This window comes from Triticum urartu, chromosome 3A (assembly GCF_056163025.1).
Source record: "Triticum urartu cultivar PI428250 chromosome 3A, HENAU_Tu73, whole genome shotgun sequence".
Classification (NCBI taxonomy): Eukaryota; Viridiplantae; Streptophyta; class Magnoliopsida; order Poales; family Poaceae; genus Triticum; species Triticum urartu.
The window spans coordinates 669,947,335-669,967,556 of record NC_141875.1 but is presented as its reverse complement, the minus strand read 5'-3'; the positions used below and the strand labels follow the sequence as shown (position 1 = coordinate 669,967,556).

General features: G+C 45.1%; 2 pseudogenes; one reads left to right on the top strand and one right to left on the bottom strand.

Annotated features, from left to right (window-relative positions):
• Window positions 1-1,410: 1,410 nt before the first annotated feature.
• On the bottom strand, window positions 1,411-10,484 carry LOC147981335 (uncharacterized; annotated as a pseudogene).
• Window positions 10,485-10,532: 48 nt separating this feature from the next.
• Window positions 10,533-11,404, top strand: LOC147981334 (uncharacterized; annotated as a pseudogene).
• The last annotated feature ends 8,818 nt before the right edge of the window (window positions 11,405-20,222 follow it).

Here is a 20,222-nt window from a genome sequence, read left to right as displayed (position 1 = left end):
CTTGGGAACCCGACAACATTTTAAAGCCTTCTATAACTACAGATGGCAGAATACCTTGATTTGCTCTTTATCTCGGAGAAATATATGCGGGCTAATACGAAGAGTTCCTTGAATTTAGTTGTTGTTTTGTCCAAGAGTACCTCTTTCTTATTCTCCTCATCCTAATGGTATCAGGCGCTAATGAAATCGTTATGGCACGGGTTTTGGAAATGCTTGAAGGGGTTTAGTGTGCCGCCGCAACAAACTCAACATCTTGCTTGACGCACTTCAACCTCTTCCCTAGGTAACCATGACTTCCGATGGTGTTGCCTTTCGTGCTTGCATATTCTACTTCATTTTCCATCACCTTGACTTCAAGGGTTTTGCCATGCTCCTTGAATAGGTTCCATTCCACCTCAGAAACCGAAGGCCACATCTTTTGGATCTCGTCGCAATCTTTAGCAAGGTGTTCATTTTTGGCCTTGGATTTCCAACCATTCAAAAGAGTGGAAACATGGAGATGGCTATGTTATTTACTGAAGTGATCTCCTATAGGGACTCATTCGAGAACATATATCGAGTGTGCATCTTCACATGAGGAGTGCTTGCTGGTGGCTCATTATTTTTTGACTTAAGATTAGTTTCATTAATGCTCACAGTTTCGTATAGGATGTAGCCTAGCGCATTACTATAGCCTTGTTTGGCCCTCTTGGGACTAACGGGTAGACCGGATGGCTCGCACACTAAATTGATGACAATCTTATTGGTCTCGAGCTTGTTTCGATGCCTAGGCCTATGTTGCCTTTTGGGTTGTCCATCAGGCCGGTCCCCCCTAGTCGACCCATTCATCTTGATCGGTCGCATCTTTAAGATTTGAGGTCGCGCCAGCCTCTTCATGATCAATGGATGTGTAATCCTTATGTGCACATGTGAATCAAAGAGGCCCTTATAATTCCTATGTTTTGAAATCATGTAAGAATTCATAGGACATGCCATCTCAATCCTACTATACGGTTTTACTGTTCCTATGTTTCTACTTCATGCAATCAAAAGAAGCCTTAAATTGGAGTCAATTTATATTTTTAAACGTGAATAAAATTTTAGGCCTTTCCATTTGAGCAGGGAATTGTAATCTTTCATTTGTCCCGTTCGTTCATTTTCTCTATCATATTTTTTGAGGGATTTTCCCCTATCATATCTTTTGAGGGATTTTCCCCTATCATATTTTTTAAGTCTAAATACACTTTATTTATTGCTCAATAATGTTTAAAGGGATACATAGAAGGTCTGGAGGATTTAACAGCCACACATGGCGCCCATCGTCCAAACCGAAAGCATGTTTAGCGAGGCTGTGTGCCTCAATATTTGTAGCCCTCCTCTCAAAGATGAAGGTACAGTGGGCAAAAAACTCCGCCTTCTCCGTAATCTCCTTTACGGTGCTAGCATAAGCTCCCCCATGCGGAGGTTAATATTGTTGACCACTCCTTGGCAATCAGATGCAATGGTGATGTGTGTCAGGCCCAAGTCTGATGCAAGTGCCAATGCCTCGCGGCAGGCTAAAGCTTCCAGCGTCGCCGGTTTCGTTATTCCAAGGATCTTAATGACATAAGCACCCATGTAGTCTCCTGTTGCATTCCTGCAAACAACACTAAAAGATCCATGCATAGCATCTCGTGAAACAGCCCCATCCACTCTGATCTTCGCTATACCTGGCGGTGGCGGAATCCATCTTTGCTGCGAGCGTACAATATTTGGAGGTACTTCCCGTAGATTTTTCTTCGGTTTGCACTCCGCAATCTCTCGGATATACTTCATGATGAAACTATACGTGGATAACAGACTTTGAAAAATATGCTCATGAAGGGCTAACCTCCGTGCGTGCCAAAGCGCCCATAGGGTAACAGTTACCAGATGAATTCTTTTGGAGAGAGCATGTCCAAAAGTGTAAACAACCACCTTTTTGCATCAGGCTCCTTGGTATTGTTCAGTGCTTCCACCAGATCCTGATCGTGCAATGCCCAAACACATCGAGCAACAGTGCAATGAAGCAAAGAATGTTGCCAATAATCATCAGCACCACATAACCCACATCGTGTAGTGGTAGACATATTCCGATGATGTAATAGGTCAGTGATACGTCTCCATCGTATCTACTTTTCCAAACACTTTTGCCCATGTTTTGGACTCTAACTTGCAAGATTTGAAAGGAACTAACCCAGACTGACGCTGTTTTCAGCAGAATTGCCATGGTGTTATTTTTGTGCATAAATAAAAGTTCTCGGAATGACCTGAAACTTTACGGAGAATATTTTTGGAATTAATAAAAAATACTGGCGAAAGAATCAAGGCCAGGGGGCCCATACCCTGTCCACGAGGGTGGGGGGCGCGCCCCCTGCCTCGTGGGCCCTCTGGTGCTCCACCGACCTCAACTCCAACTCTATATATTCGTGTTTGGGGAGAAAAAAAATCAAAGAGAAGGATTCATCGCGTTTTGTGATACGGAGCCGCCGCCAAGCCCTAAACTCTCTTGGGAGGGCTGATCTGGAGTCCGTTCGGGGCTCCGGAGAGGGGAATCCGTCGCCGTCGCCGTCATCATCATCAACCTTCCTCCATCACCAATTTCCTGATGCTCACCGCCGTGCGTGAGTAATTCCATTGTAGGCTTGCTGGACGGTGATGGGTTGGATGAGATTTATCATGTAATCGAGTTAGTTTTGTTAGGGTTTGATCCCTAGTATCCACTATGTTCTGAGATTGATGTTGCTATGACTTTGCTATGCTTAATGCTTGTCACTAGGGCCCGAGTGCCATGATTTCAGATCTGAACCTATTATATTTTCATGAATATATGTGAGTTCTTGATCCTATCTTGCAAGTATATAGTCACCTATTATGTGTTATGATCCGTTAACCCCGAAGTGACAATAATCGGGATCCTTACCGGTGATGACCGTAGTTTGAGGAGTTCATGTATTCACTAAGTGTTAATGTTTTGGTCCGGTACTCTATTAAAAGGAGGCCCTAATATCCCTTAGTTTCCAATAGGACCCCGCTGCCACGGGAGGGTAGGACAAAAGATGTCATGCAAGTTCTTTTCCATAAGCACGTATGACTATATTCGAAATACATGCCTAAATTACATTGATGAATTGGAGCTAGTTTTGTGTCACCCTATGTTATAACTATTGCATGAGGAATCGCATCCGACATAATTATCCATCACTGATCCAATGCCTACGAGTTTTTCACATATTGATCTTTGCTTAGTTACTTTACTGTTGCCACTGTTACAATTACTACAAAGCTGCTACTGTTACTTTTGCTACCATTACCATTACTTACATACTACTTTGCTACTAAATATTTTGCTGCAGATATTAAGTTATCCAGGTGTGGTTGAATTGACAACTCAGCTGCTAAGACTTGAGAATATTCTTTGGCTCCCCTTGTGTCGAATCAATAAATTTGGGTTGAATACTCTACCCTTGAAAACTGTTGCGATTCCCTATACTTGTGGGTTATCTGTCAGCTGTAGGGATTGACTGTTGGGCCAATCTCCATAAAAATATTTTCACCTTTGAGGGAACATCGACCTTCCACATCATCTCCCAAGACTTTTGCTCTTTGCCCGTATTTGAAGAATCTGATCGGCCCTCAAGCTAGGCCTCTCTTCTCATTTTTGTCTCCACAAGCATTCGATATGCAGAACGGACTGAGAAAACACCATTATTTTCATGTATCCAGGACCAAAAGTCCTCAATGTGTCTTGTGCATAAAGGAATCGACATGATCGCGGAGGCATCTATCGGCAAGAAAATGTCAGCAACGACAGCACGGTTCCATTCTGCACTTGGCAGGATCAGCTCGCCCACCAGCCGAGGGGGGTTCACGACTTTTCTCAAAATTGGTCTCATGTTCGCTGGTCTCGGTAACTAGTTCTGCTGCCAAATGTGCAATCGTCTGTCCGTCCCCGATCCGCCGAATAAGACCTTGAGTTAGTACCTCACGACCATGAAGGATGGCCCGCCATATCTAAGAAGGGGATGAACCCAGCTCGGCCTACAAGAACTCAGCATTAGCATGGTACTTTGCCTTCAGAATGCGTGCACTAAGAGATCCTAGGTCCATTAAGATCCTCCATGCTTGTCTAGCTAGTAAAGCTAGGTTAAACAGTTCTATGTCGCGGAAACCTAGACCTCCACAATATTTAGGCTGTGTCATCATGCTCCATGAGACCCAGCTTGGCTTCCGTTTCCCTTCCTTTCTGCCCCACCAAAACTTCCCGATCAACGAGTTGATGTGTTCAAAAAGGCCACGGGGGAGTTTGAAGCATGACATCGAGTAGACAGGAACAACTTGTGCAACAGATTTAATTAGAACTTCCTTTCCTCCCACTAACAGCAGCTTCTCCATCCACCCCTTGACTTTGTTCCATACTTGGTCTTTTTATAATTTGAAGGCCCCATCCTTACAGTTTCCCACATCAGATGGCACTCCCAAATATCTATCAGAAAGTAATTCATTGGTGATATTCAAAGCAGTCTTCACCTCCGTTATAAGAGAATTTGGACATCCCTTACTAAAGTAGACCGAGGATTTTGATAGATTTATTTTTTAACCCGAAGCATTGCAATAGTTCTCCATCAAGGAAGATAATTCCATTCCTCCCACAGAGCTGGCTTTAACAAATAGCAGGCTGTCATCTGCAAATAGCAAGTGGCTTACCGGTGGTGCCGATGGAGAAAATTCTTTGGCTCCCCTTGTGTCGAATCAATAAATTTGGGTTGAATACTCTACCCTCGAAAATTGTTGCGATCCCCTATACTTGTGGGTTATCAAGACTATTTTGTGGCGCCGTTGCCGGGGAGAATAGCTCTATTCTTTGAGTCACTTGGGATTTATATCTGCTGGTCACTATGAGGAACTTGAAAGACGAGAAAACCAAAATGTATCCCTCAACTACGAGGGGAGGTAAGGAACTGCCATCTAGCTCTGCACTTGATTCACCTTCTGTTTTGAGTAAGCTTGCGACACATAAACCTGCTTCTGCTATTAATTCTGATATGTCGCATGTTATTGATGATGCCACTTCTGCTATGCATGATACTTATGATGAAACTACTTCTATGCTTGATAATATTGTGCCACTAGGTGAATTTCTTGATGAACAACTTGCTAGGGCTAGAGAGAATGAAATTATTGAAACTGATAATATTGATGAAAGTGATGATGAAGATTCTCCCCCTAGATATGAATTGCCTGTTGTGCCCGAGGGTTATGTTATGGATGAAGAAACTGCTAGAGACTTTCTTGCTTGCAATGATAGGAGTGATCTTAAGAAATTATTAGCTAAGCTTAAAGAAAAATCTTTGAATGCTAGAATGAAATATGACCCTGCTTTTGCTACTTCACCTATCTGTGTTGCTGATAAGGATTATGATTTCTCTGTTGATACCGAGATAATTACTTTGGTTGAATCTGATCCTTCTTATGACTATGAATCTGAAACTGTTGTGGCACATCTTACTAAATTAAATGATATAGCCACCCTGTTCACTAATGATGAGAAAACTCGCCACTACTATATCCTTAAATTATTCCCGTTCTCATTAAAGGGTGATGCTAAAACATGGTTTAATTCTCTTGATCCTGGTTGTGTGCGTAGTCCCCAGGATATGATTTATTACTTCTCTGCTAAATATTTCCCCGCTCATAAGAAACAAGCTGCTTTAAGGGAAATATATAATTTTGTGCAAATTGAATAAGAGAGTCTCCCACAAGCTTGGGGGAGGCTTCTCCAATTACTTAATGCTTTGCCTGATCATCCTCTCAAGAAAAATGAAATACTTTATATCTTTTATAATGGACTAACCGATGCTTCCAGAGACCATCTGGATAGTTGTGCTGGTTGTGTTTTCAGGGAAAGAACTGTTGATCAAGCTGAATTGCTATTCAATAATATGTTGACTAATGAAAATAATTGGACACTTCCTGAACCAACTCCTAAGCCAACTCTGAAGAAAAGGGGTATTCTATTTTCTCAGTCCTGAAGATATGCAATAGGCAAAGAAATCTATGAAAGAAAAAGGTATTAAAGCTGAAGATGTTAAGAAATTACCTCCTATTGAAGAAATACATGGTCTTAATTTGCCTCCTGTTGAAGAAATACATGGTCTTGATAACCCGACACAGGTAGTAAAGGTAAATTCTCTCTATAGATTTGAGGAAGGTGATATTCCTCGTTACAAGTCTGCTAGCCAATGCTTAGATGAGCTTGACAATTTTATTGTTAAACAAGAAAACTTCAATGCTTATGTTGGTAGACAATTGAAACGCAATGCTTATATGATTGAACACTTGAGTGATTATATGTCTAGAGTTAAAGGTGAACTTAAACTTATTGGTAAACATGCTTCTATGGTTACCACTCAAGTAGAACAAGTGCTTAAAGCTCAAAATGATTTTTTTCTCAATGAATTAAATAATAAGAAGAATGATAATGCTGTTAGAGTTATGACTAGAGGGGGTAAAATGACTCAGGAACCTTTGTATCCTGAGGGCCACCCTAAGAGAATTGAGCAAGATTGTCAGAGAACTAATGTTGATGCACCTAGTCCTTCTAGGAGGAAGAAAAAGAAAAATGATAAGACTTTGCATGCTTCTAATGAAACTGTTGTTGACACACCTGAGAATCCTAATGATATTTCTATTTCTGACGCTGAAACACAATCTGGTGATGAACATGAACCTAGTGATAATGTTAATGATGATGTTCATGTTGATGCTCAACCTAGCAATGACAATGATGTAGAGATTGAACCCGCTGTTGATCTTGATAACCCACAATCAAAGAATCAATGTTATGATAAGAGAGACTTTGTTGCTAGGAAGCATGGTAAAGAAAGAGAACCATGGGTTCAGAAACCCATGCCTTTTCCTCCTAAACCATCCAAGAAAAAAAGATGATGAGGGTTTTGAGCGCTTTGCTGAAATGATTAGACATATCTTTTTGCATATGCGTTTGACTGATATGCTTAAAATGAATCCTTATGCTAAGTACATGAAATATATTGTTACAAATAAAAGAAAGATACCGGAAGCTGAAATTTCCACCATGCTTGCTAATTATACTTTTAAGGGTGGAATACCAAAGAAATTAGGAGATCCAGGAGTACTAACTATACCATGCTCCATTAAAAGAAACTATGTTAGAACTGCTTTATGTGATCTTGGAGCCGGTGTTAGTGTTATGCCTCTCTCTTTATATCGTAGACTTGATTTGAACAAGTTGACACCTACTGAAATATCTTTGCAAATGGCTGATAAATCAACTGCTATACCTGTCAGTATTTGTGAGGATGTGTCTGTTGTGGTTCCAAACGGTTACTATTTTAACGGACTTTGTTATTCTTGATATTCCCGAGGACGATAGTATGTCAATTATCCTTGGTAGACCCTTTTTGAATACTGTAGGGCTGTTGTTGATTGCAACAAAGGCAATGTCACTTTTCATGTTAATGGTAATGAGCACACGGTACACTTTCCGAGGAAACAACCTCAAGTCCACAATATCAACTCTATTGGAAAATTCCATCGATTACTATTGGAGGTTTTGAATTTCCTTTGCCTACTATTAAGAAGAAATATGATATTCTTATTATTGAGGATGTGCATATCCCCGTTGAGGTAGCTGATAACCCACCAGTATAGGGGATCAATTGTAGTCTCTTTCGATAAGTAAGAGTGTCGAACCCAACGAGGAGCTAAAGGTAGAACAAATATTCCCTCAAGTTCTGTCGACCACCTATACAACTCTACGCACGCTTGACGTTCGCTTTACCTAAAACAAGTATGAAACTAGAAGTACTTTGTAGGTGTTTTTGGATAGGTTTGCAAAATAATAAAGAGCATGTAAATAAAAGCTAGGGGCTGTTTAGATAAAGACACAACTAAATTAGTTTTAGTAGAGAGCTTTTTGTCACGAGAAAGTTATTTGTCCCTAGGAAATCGATAACTAGACCGGTAATCATTATTGCAATTTTATTTGAGGGAGAGGCATAAGCTAACATACTTTCTCTACTTGGATCATATGCACTTATGATTGGAACTCTAACAAGCATCCGCAACTACTAAAAATTTCCACCATTATTTGTGTACTCAGTTCATCATTTATAGCAAAAGATATTTGTGCTGTAAAGTTATTGACATTTACGCTTTTATTAACCTATGAAAAAACAGGGAAAAGAAAGGAAGAAAAAGGGATGCTCTTCAAATGATTTACCATTGCTTAGATACCTTTGTGGTGCTTTCAATTGAAGTTTTTCATCTCTTACTCATCCCTGTAGAGGTTAGATTGTCTATGGAGATATATCAACCTGAATATCATCCCTGCTGTTCTTTTGTTTTTGTGGTCCGAGAATCAATTTCTCCTCCTATACACAAAAGCACAATAAAAAATCAGGAGTATCGAGAAAATGAGTTTTTCGTTTCTGCTAAAAGGGGGTAAACTGATGTAAAATAATGGCAGTTGTTGATTTCTTTGAACAATGCTCGAAAGGAGTACGGAGTACCAGAAATAATGGTAGCTCCTAAAAAGGGGTAAACTGATGTAAAATAATGGCAGCTGCTGATTTCTTTCAACAATGCTCGAGAGGAGTACCGGAAAAAATGGCAACTGCTAAAAGGGGGTAAACTGATGTAAAATAACTCAGCTTCGGAAGGACTAATCCGGAGCCGAGTTCTATCTTGTGGGTCTATTTCAACTATGACCTGCAAAAATGGTCAAAAGGAGTAGCAGGCACCAGATTAGAAACCTAAAATTGATAACTAAACAAAATCATAATTTATGAGAAAACAACTGAAGATGACACCGCAAGTACTAAAAAATGGGACAACACATACAAGCATGCATATTTCATATAAAAATAAATAAAATTATGGTGGGTAACAGAGATCATTCGGCACACCAATGTCTCATCAAGGATTAGCTAAGAATTCTCCTAGCTTAATGCTCAATGTATATACAGATTGTGCTCTATCTCTGTTGTTTGAACAATGTTCAGAGCTCAGTTTCTTTGAACAAATGTTCAGAATTCATACAATAATTTGCTACAGAAAAACAAAATGATATTCAGAGATTTAGCTCATTCTCTGAACAGGGGCAGCTTCTGATTTCCTTGCAGTGTTCAGTATTTATAAAAATAACTTGCTACAGAAAACAAAACAATGTTCAGAGAATTAGTACATTCTTGAACAATGGCAGCTGCTGATTTCCTTGCATAGTGTTCAGTATTTATAGAATAACTTGCTACAGAGAAACAAAACAATGTTCACAGACTTAGTACATGAACAAATGCCAGCTGCTTATTTCTTTGAATAGTGTTCAGAATTTCATCCAAGAAAGATTCCCCTACAGAATAAAAATGAACTGCTAGTATCAGTTCATTGACTGAAAAAATGTCATTGTTTCAGAGAAGCATTTAGGGATTTCCTTTTTCCAATCTCCACAGACGGTTCTGATACTTGTAAGGATTTTCGCAGAGAAGATGCGCCCCAAACACTACTACGTTGTCCTCCGGCGTCAACGAAAGATGAGACTGATGCGGATGAGTTGCTGTCGAAAAGTCCTATTTTTGTGAATCAGTAAGCAATCCTCTATTCTGAGCACAGAGCCACCAAGGTGGCATGCTTTTCTTCAGTTTTGAGATCCATATTCCTCCTATTTTCTTGTACAACATCCTCACTGGATTAGCTGGATTAGTCCTTCCAAAGAAATGAAATCATCTTCTTCCTCCTCATGCTGAAAACGAGCAAGCTGTGCCTGACGAACCTATCCATACTAGTTTCATGAGAGCAGAGCTGCCAAAAATCGACATCCATGTGCTGCTCCCTGTCAAATCTGGGTGTTCGTGAGCTCAGAGAAGGTGGCCACCATCAGCTATGGACTCATCGGAAGGAAGAGGGATGGGGGGGGGGGGGGGGGGGGGGGGGTACGGGGACATCCTCGGAGCCGATGCGGACGCCGCTGGGAAGCTTGGGGACGCACAGCGGGAGGTCGAGCCCAGGCAGGAGGACGTACGGCCGCCGGACAGCCACCGCCTCGCCGTATTGGCCGCTTCCGCCCCTGGACATCGCGGCGGCCGTGCGCCAGCTGCGCCTTGCCGTATTGGCCCCTGCCGCCCGTGCGGACGCGGCGCCTCGCCGTATTCACCACTGACCTCGCGGGCGCTCGTGCGGCCGCGGCGCCTCGCCCTATTCGCCGTTGACCTCGCGGGGGCTCGTGCGGCTGGGGCGTGTCGCCGTATTGGTCGCTGCCGCGAGGGAGGAGCCGCCGGCGAGGAGGGGAAGCGGCAGGGCAGAGTAGGAGGGATGGCGAAAGGGAAAAGGGAATAAGATGCGGTCGGTTTTCCCAAAAAGGAAACGAGCAGGAAAGGGAAAGGGAATAGAACGTGCGCCACACGTGGTCGGAATCGATCGCTCCGGCGATCAATCGCCAAGGAGTCGTTTCGATCTCTATCCTTTCCTCCGCCCCGATCTGCAGATTAGCCGTCCTCATGGGATCCATGGAGACGGCCCTCATGAGCGACCCGACGGCCAAGCTCCCCGGCGACGTCCTGATGGACATCATCTCACGCGTGCCGTACAAGTCCACCCGCTGCTGCAAGTGCGTCAACACGCGCTGGCGGGACCTCATCGCCCACTCCGACCACCAGGAGAAGGTTCCCCGGTCAACCCGCTGGCTTCTTCTACAAAACCTACGACATGGACCGCTGTCAATATGACTCTCATGGTTACCGAAGCCTCTCAGGGAACTGGTGCCCTATTGATGCCTCACTCTCATTCCTGCCCGAATACAAGAAGATCGACTTGTTGGACTGCTGCAACAGCCTCCTGCTCTGTCGATGTTCCAAGCCTTATCCCGAGACACCGAATTACGTGGTGTGCAATCCTGCCACTGAGAAATGGGTAACTGTCCCCGCCAACAAATGGTCCTCGGACTCGTATGCTCGCTTGGGATTCGACCCGGCCATCTCCTCCCATTTCCATGTGTTTGAGTTGGCACCTGCCGCGGCTTTGAATGCGAATGTGAAGTCTGATTATAACATCGAAGAGGTGGGGATCTACTCGTCCAAAGCTGGAGGTTGGACACATCAAATTGAATGGAACGATCCATTTGAGATATGCAACTTTTCAGCTGGCACATTTCTCAGCGGGGTGTTGTATTTATGTTCTGATAATAATTTGGTTGCAGCTGTCGACGTGGAGGGAAACTGTCGTTTCATTCCTGCTCCTACTTTACATGATGGTTGTGGTCGTCATGATGTTTATGTTTCACAAGGACAATTGTATGTCGCATATTATGGTGCTGCTGAAGCATCAATCTGGGTGCTTGAAGATTCTAGCAGTGAAGATTATTGGACCTTGAAGCACAATATTAGCTACCTGCAACTGTTCGGTTCAAGATCTAAGGGACGTTACGGTGTTATCTCAGTCCACCAAGAAGACAATGTGATATTCATAACCGTAGAATCTAAATCTACATTATCGGGGGAACGATTACAGTTGAAATTATTTTCATATGAAATTGATTCTAAGGAGCTGAAATTTATATGTGATATTGGAAGGATTTCCAGGCGCCCTTATCTTTCATGTGTTCCTTTGTTCTCGGAGTCATTGGCAGATGGGCAATAATGGTCTTGTGTATTGGAGCCTCACAGTTGTCCACCTTTCTGATGATGATAGTGGAGTGAGATCTTGAATATGAGGAACAGTAATCTGGTAAGTTGTGAGAAGCTGTTGGTGCTTGTGAAGTCATGGACTGACTTTATGCTGCTAGCTATTCAGTCAATTTAGTACTCTGCCTGTGTTTTTGTAGTTCTGTACTTAATCATGGATATGTGCCATCTTGTTGAAACTATTATTAATATTTTAAGATCTGGATTCTGGTCTCTGTTATTTCTCTGTTTGTGAAAATTTCACAGTATACCAGTATGTGTTTACGGCAGTACATGAATGGTTATATTCTTGTTCTTAATCTCTTATAGCCCGTAACTTATCTTGCTGTTTGGGTGGACCTGGAATGCCCAAGACTGCTGTTGCATTTCTAGAGCATTCGAGGAGTACGTGCCATGGAGATTCAGTTATTTTTGCCATTCCATTTCTGTGCTCTATTTTCATGTTTGCTGAAACTGGGATATGGTAATATAATACTGTAGTAGTTTAACACGATTTATTGTTGCTTTCTAATATATGAACCCGTTGTTTCAATGCATGTGTTTTTTCGCCTTCGTTGTTCAATTATCTTCGCGTTATCATCACTGGCCTCAAAGTGTGGTTCTCCAGCTGCAAGTTCTAAAAGATGAGTTGGGTTCTAATAGACGAGGTGCGTAGGAATTTCTGGGCTACTGATTGTCAAGTGATATCTATCTGGAGATTGTCAGACTGGATAATGGAAGGCAATCTGGTCTGCACACTTGAATCAGTTATATATAGACAGAGAGTGGCTGGCATGTCTAGTGCACCAGGATGACGTGTTATCTTTGTGTTGATTTGATCAATATCTTGGCCCAGTCTTAGTACGTACAAACGACTAGGAACAGAATCATGCGTGGAGAAATTTCCTGTTTTCATATTCATAAAGGTCTTCCTTCGTGGTACATAACACCGAAATATGTGGCAAACCACTAGTTCTGGTCCATTGTGTAGGAGTACACATCGACACCGTATAGGGCGCGAGTTTGTATGAGTACACGACCCCGCTGTGGCCCGCACGTTCAATTCTGTTGAAGATATCCAGCGAGTAGCACAGACAGAGATTGCCGTTTGCTTCGCACGGTTCATCAGCTCCGCACGCCGCCGCCGTAGTACGCAGCGGATGCTGTAGCATCTGCCATTAAAAGGAGGCAAGAAGCTATGATCTCTGCCTGCTCTCTTCCGTCTATTTTGTTTGCCAGATGAACCATTTTAAGCATCTGCATTTTTTGGCAGGCGCCGCAATTCCTAGGGCCAGGAAGAGGTGCATAGTTGCTCAGTAGAACACGTACTGCTTGATGCACATACACGAACACCTCGATAAGGGTCATATAATGGAGGTGGTAATGATCTGTTTTGTTTATATCTGCACTATCTGTTGTGGGTCAGAGATACAAATGCTTAGCAGAACCATATAAGCCTTGACAAAGCAAAATCAGAACCATATAACAAGTAAATGCTAGAGAGCGCAGTTCGTTAAGATTCGAGCATATGACGGTCTAGACTCTAGAGATTGTTTTCTCCTCTTCTTGGGGTGCCCCGCCCCTTCTTATATAAGCTGAAGGGGCGGGTTACATGTAGAGTCCAACTCGGACTTAAGACTTAACCTTATTTTGACGTCTCACCATGGGTTTCTTAACGTCTTGGGCTCCTTACAATCAGGCTTACAATCTGACTTACGGTCTGGCTTACGATCTGACTTATCATCTGGCTTACCATCTGGCTTAACATCTGCCGGCTTAACTGTCCGGCTTATATGACTGTATCTGCCGGGTTATATGACTGTGTCTGCCGAGTTACATGACTGTGTCTGCCGGGTTACATGACTGTGTCTGCCGGCTTACAATGCTTAACTGTTTCCGCCGGCTTATAGTCTGTCGGGTCACCAATGAAACATCAAGTCCCAGCCGGGTCATATCTCCGGCCGGGTCATACGGCGGGGTATATCCCCGACATTAGCCCCCAGTTTAATTTGGATTCGTCCATGTTAAACTGATCCTGTAAAACAAACACAAGAACAATTTTGACATATTATGCTCCGGGTTAAACATCTTTGTAAGCCAGCACCTGATCATCCTTAACTCCTTGTTATTTCCTTTTCCAAAAATCTAGGTCAATAAGCCAACTTCATAATCAATTTGCTGACGTTGGTTTCTCACAGAGAAAGACTGAAGAATAACTCATTTGACCATCTCCCAATGTTTAAAAATATAGGTCTTGAAATACTCATGTGACCTTCAACCGGTTTAAAGATGGAAAAACTTGCCGGGTTATAAATAGATGATGCTAAGTCATAATTGTTGTCGATGTCGGGTTAAAACTGAGAATTTTGAAGATTTCTCTCCCTCATATCCATATTACCTGTAGCCCCCAAGTCTTGAGCAGAACAAAGTAATGACTTAAGACTTGTTTCAACATAAATATTATCACTTTGAAGAAATCCATGTTGTTTATCTCAATCACTAGTCAAAACTGAGTATTCCACATATGTAGCCCCCAAGTGTCGGGTCATTATGCAATAATGAGCAGGGACTTAATAGATATGATCATGTAGACTTGAACAACAACGTGTAGTCCCCAAGGGCCGGCTCAGTAAGATAATACTGAGCTGGGACTTTATATACTTCATTGAAAATAACTTCATATGACGTAACCCCCACCATGGGGCTCGAACCCACGTCCACAAGGTTAAGAGCTTTGTACTCTAACAACTGAACAATAAACCTTCCAACATAATGGATTAAAGCTTGTGTACCTGAAATTTTTTACAGGAGCAATTGGTAGGCCCCAAGGGCCGGCTCATTATGATATGATGAGTCGGGTCTTCAATAAGGTCAGTAAAATGACTTTGCATTAGCCCCCAAGTGTCATGGTGCATGCTTGCATCGACATGAGATTTGCACATTTGATGTAATCTCAACTTGAATAATGTAGCCCCCAAGTGCCGGGTCGTAAGCCTGCAGCGACTCGGGACTATTTCCTCCATTGTAAAATAAATCATGCCCATTGATAAAATAATAGCCATTGCGCTGAAGCGACTTTGAAGACCTCCATCATAATACTGGCTATTGATAACCATAATAAAAATCCAGCCATGTTGGCTATTAAATATTTGAATAATATAATCCGGTTTGGAAAAACGGTTCCTGTGATATTGAATCGTACTGCCGGTTTAGGATACATGTGCAGTAAGGGTGATAACCCAATCTTTAGAAGCCAAAAACTTCCAAATGTTTATGATTGTCATATATGGCGACTTATCATCCAAAGTCAAGCCGGGTTAATCGAAACCACATGTATGCTTCAGATATGAACAAAAAGGTCTCAAGACAAAATCAAAGGTTGTTTGCAAAAACTTAAAAAAATAGAAAAAATTGAGGCTTCTAATTCAAATACGATCAGTAAACCGTTTCAAAGGGGTTAAGCTAGGATTAGCATACGATCATGTAGCCCCCAGTGGCTTTGGCGTTGCCGATCAAAAGGGTACCGACAGCTATGTTCTATTTGGTTCGAATACGACCTATGTTTGAATAGGAAGCCCCCAAATAACCTTGAGAGTTGTTTAACGACGCTGATTCGAATACGATCCACGTCGGACCCAAAAGGGGTTAAGCTATGATTCGAATACGATCAAGAAGCCCCCTAGTGAGTTTGGCAGTGTGCCGATCAAAAGGGTACTGACAGCTATGTTCTCTTTGGTTTGAATACGACCTATGTTTGAACAGGAAGCCCCCAAATGACCTTGAGAGTTGTTTAACGATGCTGATTCGAATACGATCCATGTCGGACCCAAAAGGGATCTTCATTTTGAGCCGGAAATTTTCTGACGACCTTTAAATTTGCACCAATGTGGCAGTAGCCTTGGGTCCGGGTTATTTTTTCCCTCCAATGACCCGGGGTCTTGAATCTCACAATGTTTGCTAAGTCATATCATCGTAACCCCCGAGTCTCAAGAGGACTCAAGGAGTTGTCATGAGATTCTCCATATTTGACCGTGATATAAACCGGTATGAGTCATTCAACAACTCAGTGATATAATAATCCCTTTTGCAGTAGACAACTTGTCATGCATTAGAAAGCTTGCAAGCTAGAGTAATTGCTCTTTTTAAAGAAAGCAATATATAATATAAAAATATACCGGATGGATTTCACCTGATATGTTAGGCCAGAAGTTATCCACCGTGGAGTTGATGATCACCCCGGTAAAGCTGAAATCAATCACGACCGGATCGGTCGTGGGAACAGATAAATGAATCGGCCGCGACGTTGTAAACCAGTGCGGACGAACAAGCTGTCCTCCGTGTTGTAAACCGGTGCGGACGAGCAAGTTGTCCTCCGCGTTGTAAACCGGTGCGGACGTATGAACCGGCCGTTCGTTCATCGGGTAATATGACACGGAGGAAAACACCGTTGTAGAACGTTGCCAGTGCGTGCTCTATACCCGCAGTCTACCTGTATATAAAAACACCAATAGGGCAGTGTAATGGTTCTCATAGGAATTAAAATGTACTGATAAAATATATAGGAGGGAAAACACCTGATTTTGTTTTTGTCGGATGAACGCGGATGCTGGTGCCATATAGTACTGAATAGTATATGCACGTTGAGCTCCGCTGATGTGGTGTAGCATAACATCCACGTGACCCTATGTTGTAACTTGATTTTTTTTAACCATGGATACTGGGGATCCAAAGTATATCAAATGTGTGATGTAGCTCCTTTGATCAGCTGGTTTCTTTGACTTTAGTCCAACTTTACATGGACAGGTTTCTTTGACTTTAGTCCAACTTTACATGGACAGCCGGTCCTCTGTTCTTTCCTTCTGTCCTTTAACAGCCGTACCAGACATACCATTGGGAGGATGGCTCCTCCTCCTTCCTCCTCTCTACGCTCTCCCTCCTCCCCCTCCCCGTCTTCGCTCCGGTCCCCTGGTCCGACTCTCCTCGCTCCCCTCCCTCAGCCGTCGCCGGCTCTCTCCCTCGCCGCCCCTCCTCCCTCGCCTCCTGGGCCTGCTCGCTGCTCGCTCGCTTCTGGATCTGGAGCTAGGAACAAGTTCTGGGCCTTGTTGTCGGACGAGGCGGATGAGGATCCCGATCTGGAGGTTGGTTCTCCCTCCCTCCCCTGGCTTCTCTTCCGTCCGCTTCGCTGGTGGCGGAGTCGACGCCGTCTGGTAGGGTCCGGAAGTTTGCTCCGGGCGGCCGCGGCCGTCCAATGGTCTTTGTTGAGGTGGATGGCTCGGGCTGGCTCCAGGTGAGGCGCGGCCGGCGACGGAAGCGCTCGGGGACGCTCCCCTCGCCGGGCCGTGCGGTTCTTGGTGGTGTTTCTTCTCGGGCAGGTGGCCCTGCTCGCTCCTCCTGCTCTCCGCCGTCCTCGCCGCCGGTGGTCTCGGTGGTGTCGGCGCCGCTGGCGGCGACGACGGTCGTCTCTCCTCCTTCTCAAACCCTAGATCCGTCTCCTGTGCGTGAGGCTCGTGGGCTCTCCGTACCGTTTCAGTTGGGCCTTCCTGGGCCGTCTGCTCATGCTGGGCCGCCAACGCTGTCGTCCTTTTCTGATTCCCCCCCTCTCCATTTTGGGCCCTGGGCCCAGCGCGGCCCTCGTGCCTTCCTCTGCTTTGGCCGGCCCAACATGCGTCGCCCCCTCCCGGCCTGGCCTGCTCTGGGTACTTATGGGTCCGAAAGGGTTCGCCCCCCCCCATTTCTAGGGTTTCCTGCATCTCATTCCGACCTGCGCCACTTCCGCCTCCGCATCCCTACCTACCACAGATCTCCTCCCCCCACCTCCCTCCCTCCCTTTCGCAGCGGTGGTTGCCATGGATCGCTCCCGTGGGTCTTCGAGCGAGACCGTGTCGGGCATGAAGCAGCGGCGGGAGGATGCGGGCGATGGGGTGGCCGATCTGGAGCTCGAGGCGTCCCTCCGCTCTAAGCTTGAGGCCGAGCAGGCGGCTCGGCAGCAAATGGCCCGTGAGCACGAGGCTTGGGCGGCGGGGCCCGAGTGGCTCCAGGGCGATGAGCGCGCTAGGGCATCGGCGCCGGCCGTGGTGGGCTCTGGATCTGATGCCCCCGGATCGGGAGGATCTAGGGCTGATCCATGGGAGGCCGCGGCGGCTGCTGGCGGCTCTGGTCCTGCGGCTCGTCCCCCTCCTCCTCCCTCGCATGGTCCGCCCCCTAGCTCGTGGCGGCGGCCGCGGCTCTGGTCCGTCATCTGGGTTTGGTGGGCGTTCGTTGGGTCACGGGGGCGGCGGATCTGGCTCCCTCGGCCGTCGACTCCCGGCGTCTGGTCCTGGTTCGTCCTCTGGCGCCTTGGGAGATGGGATCCTCCCTCCTCCTCCTCCTCCTCCACCGACCCGTCCATCTCCTCCGCCTCTCCAACCTCCAAACCCTAATCTTACATGCTTCTCCTGTCATCAACCTGGTCACTTCCAATCCCGCTATTTCAACCCCCCGTTCTGCCTTATCCGTAGAGAGGACGGTCACCTGACCGTGAACTGCCAAAATCGTCGCAAATCTGCATCTTTTAAGCTCTTTGGTCAAGGTCTCCCTGGTTGCTCCTTCTTCGCGCTCGATAGTGATATTCCTTAGGTGGCAGTGGCTCCTGCGCTCTCCAACGCCACGATCATCTCGATCAAAGACCATAAAATCACCACCCAAACTCTCTTGGATGAGCTCAAACTGTGGGACGATGGGGGCTGGGATTGGCAGATCCGATAGTTGTCCGATTTCGATTTTGCTGTGGTCTTCCCTTCTAAGAGTAGTCTTAATATGATTTCTTCCTGCACTAGTTTCACTCTCCCTCTTAACCAACTAGTTGTCTCGGTGAAGGTGGCTACCAATGGGGCTAAACCTATATCACCCCTCTCGGAGATTTGGGTCCTTGTGGATGATGTCCCTCCCACCTTACTCGGATGAGCACTTGACTAAGGTTCTCGCGGATTCTGGCATCTCTCTTGATCATAATTTTGGATCTCCCTCTTCTCTTATTGCTCTTATTAGGGCCAATGAGGTGGCCCAGGCGGCTTTGGCCAAGGCTAAAGAGGCCGCCGCGGCTCCTCCTGCCCCCTCAGTTGTGGCTGCTGGGGTTCCGGAGGAGGGGGTCTCTGCTAGTGGTGTTGTCCCTCAGATTTCTGTGAAGAAGGGTGTCTCTAAATGTGCTAAAACTTGCTTGGCACCCTGCAGGTTGAGTCTACGCATTAAAAATCTATCCTACAAATGAGAGCTCTTTTCTGGAATATCAGAGGTTTCGGCGCTCGGGGGCGCCGGGACCAAATTAAAGATATTGTCAGGGGAGATAATATAGACTTGATTGCCTTGGTTGAAACTTTCAAACCCTCCTTCTCTCCCCATGATCTTTCTTCTATTGTGGGGGCTGATCGCTTTGATTGGAATTTCCTTCCCTCTTCTGGCCACTCGGGTGGCATTTTGTTAGGGTCAAAACGTGATGTTTTCGACTTTGTTAGCTTTGATCATGGTATCTTCTGGGCCTACTCCGTGCTTTTTCACCATCAGCTCAATTCGCTTTGGGAATTTATGGTTGTTTATGGACCGGCGGATCACTCCCTCTCCCCCATCTTCCTGGACGAAATCTCGAACAAAGTCGAAAAGCTTGCACCCTCCCACTTGTGATCGGAGGTGACTTTAATCTGCTTCGCTCTCCTGCGGATAAGAACACTAATAACTTCTCTTAGGCGCTGGCTAACGCCTTTAGCGAGTGCATTAGCTCATGCGCCCTTCGTGAGATCCCTAGGGTGGGCTCTAGATTTACTTGGACTAACCATCAAATTTCCCCTATTCGCTCCGTTCTGGATCGAGTCCTTGTCTGTTCGAATTGGGACTCGCTCTTCCCGCTAGCTACGCTTAAATCTAAGGCGATTGTGGGCTCGGAGAATGCCCCTCTAATCCTTGATGCTAGGATTTGACCGGTTTCCTCCCCCCTAGGTTTCAGTTCAATGCGTGTTGGCTTCTTGTTGATGGCTTTAGTGACCTCCTTGGCTCTAAAATTAGTGGCTTCCTTTCGGCACCTCATCGTTCCTTTGGGCCCTTGGACGAATGGCATAAATGCTCGGGCCTGCTGTGCAAATTTCTCCGTGGTTGGTCCCGTAATCACTCGGCCCAGGAACACAGAGAGAAGGCCCTTCTCTTGGCCCAGATCGAGGCCCTTGATTCTCGGGCTGACTCCTCTAGTCTTTCCGATTTTGATTGGACCCTTCGCTTCTCCCTTGAACGCTCTCTAGTGCAGATTCACCGCCTTAATGAGATATATTGGCGCCAGAGGGGCTCGATTAATTGGATGCTTAAAGTTGATTCCCCCACTGCTTATTTTTTTGCTATTGCTAATGGGAGGCGGCGCAGATGCCTTATTGATAGCCTGATCATTGATGGGGTTAGGTCTTCTGACCAAGGCACCATCTTAAACCATATTGTGGCATTCTTCTCCTCTCTCCTCTCTGCCAAACCTGACCAGGGGTTCAGGTTGTCTTCTAACTTTTGGGACCAGGG